Here is a 6,000-nt window from a genome sequence, read left to right as displayed (position 1 = left end):
TTGCCAGCTAATATGCCTCCCCTTGCCAAGTACAAGGATGCTGCTGGGCCAGCCAGGAGCTGAGCAGCCCAGTGAGGACACTACTGCTGGGCTGAGGCTAGGGGCTTGATGCTGCTACAAAACCAGGCACCGCATCACCTGCCTGGTCTCATCGCTCCCCAGTGTGAGGGGGTGTCGTGTCCCCCCCCCCAGAGCACCAGTTGACTGGTCTTTTTCTTAGTGGCCATAAAGGCCAATCTGTCCAAATACAGTTATCAGACAGATATATTACTACTAAATTCATTACTAATAAAGCATATTGGCAATATTACTTTCTGCATTTTCATTAGTTTCCACAATTATCCTTAGTCCATTGGTTCTTTCATGCCTCCTTTATGTTACCAGTACCCTTTTGTTTCTCCTGATAGCTTAACAGAGATGCTAATGACTTTAATTTATGGTTGGGATCAAAAAATGATGCTCAGAGTTGCACCAGGTTGTTTGTAGGCCTCTATTTCTAGCACAACTCCTCATTCCCTCTTTTAGAGCATCATGTACTGAGAACATTTGACAACCTCAACAAATACACACACAGTGCTTTCTGCATGGTCTGGGGTCTTTGGATCCTGGCCTCTACATCCTCCCTCATGCACTCTGAGTGGTTTACAAAACCATACGATAAAAGGCAGAGGATTCATGACATTTTTTTCTCTCATGGTGCAACTGAAGAGTCAAGGCTCAAAATATCAAGCCAGTGGCAAGTAAGAAGCCTTGCTGGTCAAAAGCTGACCTGATCCCACCCACTTTCTTAAAGCACTTAGTGGGCACCATGTCACCCACGGATTGAGGGTTGGACTTTCTTGGGGACTTACACATTTGTATGTACAGTTACACCTTTCTAAGCTCATTGACACCAATAAAAGGATACAATTCTGCTTTGGACTGTAGTGTTTGTAATTATCTCTCAGGATTGCTCCAGTATGCTCAGAAGAAAGGCAAATAATGGAATAAAAATTGGCATGTATTCTTACCAAACCTGAATGACTGACTATGAAAGAAGGCAAAGCCTCCCCATGTCCAGTATTTCATGTTTTCAGAATGCAAGCAACATCAAATGCCATGTGATTAAAGCTGTAAAACTGTCTCACACAGTTGATCATTGCTGTCAAGCCACTGTCAAATTTAGAACGGAATTAAACTCCCTTAAGTAACCAGCAAACAATTTACAGCTTTCAGAAAAAGAACAGCTTAATCAATTACAAAAGTAATTAGCTTCATTGCATTTTCTATGCTAGCATACATCAATTTTCATGCTTTCTAGATTCATCTATTTCAATATTCCAATTTGCAAGTTCTGCAAACTTGATTAACTACAAAAATACTTGGCTTGATTCTAGCACTTTATTGTAAATAAAAGGGTAGCTCAGTCATTTGGGAAGCAATTTTAAAATGAGAAATACTTGATGATGTATATTCTATAAACTGCCAGAAGGTAATTGCTTACAGTCAGGTGTGTTTGTAAACTCAACATTATTTAATTACATTTAATTAGATTCTTAGTAATTGAAACATTTGATAGTTGAATGTTGTCCTATTAAACTGATTAAGAACACCTGCAATATGCAATGAGTTCTTCCAACACTGAACATAGTTTTTAACTATAAACCTGCCAAACATATTCCTTCTTTCCTGGCTGATTACTAATATTGATTGTAATCTAAGGAAAATGTACACCCTTCATTCCAGAAAGCAGAGAGACAAAGTCCAACCTATCTAGGAAAGGAGCGACAACAAAGGTATAAGATGAGAGTTTGTTTCTTGTAGACACTTTGCTACTGCTCTTGCTACTCCTCTCATCCCCCCTGCAAAGCTAAGACACAGATTCGATGGACACAGAAATAGCAGCATCTAAGTTTGATGAAAGATTCAGCGGATGCCATTGTGACTAGTTTGCAGATCTCTCAAGAGATACTCATCCCACTCTCCCCAAGGCTATACAGGTGGCTGTATAACATAGCAAGTGCATTGCTTGCCCTGGAACCTCTAACCCAAGAAACTTTTGGGGCCCCAAACATCAACGTTCCTGATCACAGAACTCCATCAGAGTGGCCAAGGTAACATTTAATTTGTTCTATTCTTGCTCCTTATGTGTTGGGGCAAATAAAAAAGCACTTTCAGATTAACTAGCATAATCATTTTTTACATCAGGGACTGAGCTGTTATATAGTTTGAAAACATCGATAAAAGTTGGCATTCTCTGTTCACTGGGAGGAAAGGTCTCCAGTTCTAAAACACTGCAGACTGATATTGCTACCATCAGGGCTTCTTCTTTTTTAAAAAAAAGAGATGCTGGAACTCTCAATAGGGAAATGTTTTCAATCTATATACCGAAAACTCAGGAATGTTTAAACATTCAAAAAAGGAATTTGTTGAAGTTCCGGAACTCCGTTCTGGTGTGTTCCCCAGAAAAAAAAGCCCCATGGAAAGATTCTTTATAGGTTCTTCAGACAACTGAACTCCTGTAGGTCAAAGAATTTTCCTTAGAACCATCCACAGGTGGCCTGCTGCAATGACAGCACTCCCCTTCAGAAATGCTTGGAAGCAGAAGAACACAATGGCTTGGATCCCCCCCCCCCAATCCCGTTCTTGGGGCAGAGGGGGGACCCCCCCCACAACAAGATTTCAGGGGGCATTTCAGGCTGCTGCATGATGGTGCTGATGGAGATATCCCGAGCCGGGCACACTCTAAGCGGGCAGGCAAGGCTGAGGACCTCGGTAGGCAAAAGATTAACCAAGACTTTAAAAGACAGAGGATGTGTCTGAGAGGCTCTGGGAATCAGTCACTGGGCTGCAGCCCTGTGAACAGTTCTTTGTGGAATATTAACAGCCAGCCTTGAATGGGAGTGCTCGGGGCGGGCACACTCCAAGCGGGCAGGCAAGGCTGAGGACCTGGGTAGGCAAAGGAATAACCAAGACAAGTCTTAAAAAGACAGAGGATGTGTATGAGAGGCTCTGGGAATCAGTCACCGAGCTGCAGCCCTGTGAACAGTTCTTTGTGAAATATTAACAGCCAGCCTTGAATGGGAGTGGCTAGAATGACATATAGTGAAAGATTCAGGTGGGAAGCTGTGTTGGTCTGAAGCAGCAGGACAAAGTTTGAATCCAGTGGCACCTTTAAGACCAACAAAGTTTTATTCAAGATACCTTAAAAAAACTTTGTTGATCTTAACGGTGCCACTGGATTCAAATTTTGTTATACAGTGAGAAAGTTAGGGGTAGGCTGAATGCAGCCAAAAGGGCAAACTGCTAAAGGAATTTCCTGTAAATCCTTTCCCATAAAGGACTGTGCAAAGCTAGACACCCTTCCCATGAACAGCAGTCTTCAGAGAAGTGTTGTTGTTGTTCAGTCGCACAGAAGGACTGTGCAAAGCTAGACACCCTTCCTATGAACAGCAGTCTTCAGAGAAGTAGTAGTGAATAAATTACTCTCTTCAAAGACATGAAATCCTGTGCAAAATTACAGTCTAATTGTATTGATTATGCCTAGGAGTGCACTGTAAGAATCTTATAAGACATCATGGCAGTTCCAGAATTCTCTCAAACCACTTCATTGCCTGTGTTAATAGTTATTTATTTACTTACTTATTCCATTTATACCCCGCCCTCCCTGCCAAGGCAGGCTCAGGGTGGCTTACATAAAATTCATATAAATATACTTAAAACCAATCACAACATAAAATAACATAACATTTTGATTAAAAATCCTAAAATGCTGGAACATGGCCTAATAAAGTGCGATGGCAGAGGTGTCAAGTTAGCAGTACTACTTAGGTGGCGATACAGTCTTGATGGTATTCTCGCCAGCTCAGTTTGTTCAACTTATTTGAGTGGCAGGCACAGGCTGTAGGTGGTAAAGCCATGGCACAGGGACCCTCCTCGGTGTTTAATGCGGCTCCTTGGTCAAAGGCCTGGTGGAAGAGCTCCGTCTTGCAAGCCCTGCAGAACTGTACAAGGTCCCGCAGGGCCCTGATCTCTTCTGGAAGCCTGTTCCACCAGTACGGACCCTGAATGCAGTGCTCCCTGGGGAACATGTGGGGAAAGTCAGTCCCTTAGGTATGCTGGACCCTGGCCATAAAAGGCTTTAAAGATTAAAACCAGGACCTTGAAATAAATCTGGTATGCTATCAGCAGCCAGTGTAATGCTTTCAGTACAGGTTGGATGTGCTCCTGCATAGGGAGACCCATCAACAGCCTGGCCACATTTTGCATTAGCTGTAGCTTCCAGATTTGAGACAAGGGCAGCCCCATGTAGAGAGCATTACAGTAGTCCAATCTCGAGGTGACCATCACATGGATCACTGTTGCCAAGTCGTTGCGTTCAAAGAAGGAAACCAGCTGCCTGATCAGCCGAAGATGATAAAAGGCTGACTTGGCAGTGGCTGCTACCTTGGCCTCCATTGTTAAGGAGGCATCCAAGAGCACTCCCAAACTCCTAACTTCCAGTGCTGGCACCAACAGGGATCTCTACCCCTGGGCTGCCCCAGCTCAGGCACAGGACCTCTGTCTTCGTAAGATTCAATTTCAATTGACTCAGTCTAAGCCATAGCTTGTAATGCCTGGTCCAGATCTTCTGGTGTAGAGTCAGCATGGCCACCCAACAACAGATAAGAGCTGGGTGTCATCCGTATACTGGTGACACCCTAGCCCCCTGGTGGCAAACCTCTGGCACGCGTGCCAGAGGTGGCACTCAGAGCCCTTTCTGTGGGCACATGCACCGTCGCCCTAGCTGCCCAGGCAGCCCCTGATTGGGCTGTTTGAATGGAGGGCGGGGACCACGCAAGGCAGACATCGAGCCAACAGGGGAAGAGAATCCAGCTGCTTCCCACGACTCCCCTTCTCCTCTGAGGCGGCTGACCGTAATAAGCAGCACCAGCAGCAGCCTGCAGGAGGGAGTGCCTGCCCGAGTGCACCTCTCTGCGCCCCAAGCCCTGCCTGGCTGACGCCTTGCCTCCTCCAAGCCTGCGGGTGTCCCTCTTCTCCTCCTCCTCTGTCTCATCCCCTGCCAGCGTCAGTGTCATCGTCTTCATCCCTGGGAGGGGGGTGGGCAGCTCGGGCTCTGCCGCCTTCCCCCCGCCGCCGCTCCCCTCCCTCCCTTCCTCCAGTGCGCAGGTCAGGGGGCAAGAGCGGCTCCTCGGGGTGGGTGGGTGAAGACACGGGCGGCGTCAGCGTTGTGGGAGTTGCAGGAGGTCTTCAGGCTTGGAGGGGGGTCAGCGGGGGCTTGCCATTGCCTCCGATCTGCTGCTTGTTCCTGGCTGCTGGCATGCTGGCACGACCAGGTGGGTGCCTGTTCTGATTCTTTCTCCTGGCTTTTCTGTTTGCCGGGGGGGTGCCTGGGCGGGGGGCTGGTGGCATCTTGCTGGGGGCTGCCATTTGCCCTTGGCTGGGGATGTACTAAAAGGAAGAACAGGATTGCCCATTGGAAACAATGGGAAACACTTGAAGGCCCATTGGAAATAATGGAAGCCAGGAATTGACTTGCATGAGCTCCATTGAAATACATTACAGTACAAGTAGAGTTGCAATAAAAACGTGGAATGGATTTTCCATTAGGGTGTTCCACAGTTTGGTCACCCCTGGTCTAGGGTGTTCCAATGCCCAGCCCAACACGGCCTCCATCAGGTCCAGCAGGCTATTAGCCGGTACATTAGGTGGTCAGTACACCAGCCAAATTGACAAACTCTCCCCGGCTTCCCACACTAGGCTGGCATACTCTATGCCCAAGATCCTCAGTGATGGGAACACCCTGAAGGAGTAAGCCTCTCAAATGAATAGAGCCACTCCTCCTCTCCGCCCCCTAGTCTGCGATCGGTGAAGGACCGAGAATCCAGGAGGAGCCAACTGGGAGAGAGCTACTGTCTCCCCTTCTCACATCCAGGTCTTGGTCAGGCATGCCAGGTCTACTTTCTGCTCAAGCAGAAAGGACCGGAGGACCATGGTCTTATTGTTTATAGACCTGGTGTT

The sequence above is a fragment of the Gekko japonicus genome, unplaced genomic scaffold (assembly GCF_001447785.1).
Source record: "Gekko japonicus isolate JY-2015 unplaced genomic scaffold, Gekko_japonicus_V1.1 scaffold1954, whole genome shotgun sequence".
Taxonomy (NCBI): Eukaryota; Metazoa; Chordata; class Lepidosauria; order Squamata; family Gekkonidae; genus Gekko; species Gekko japonicus.
This window is presented reverse-complemented; position numbering follows the sequence as displayed.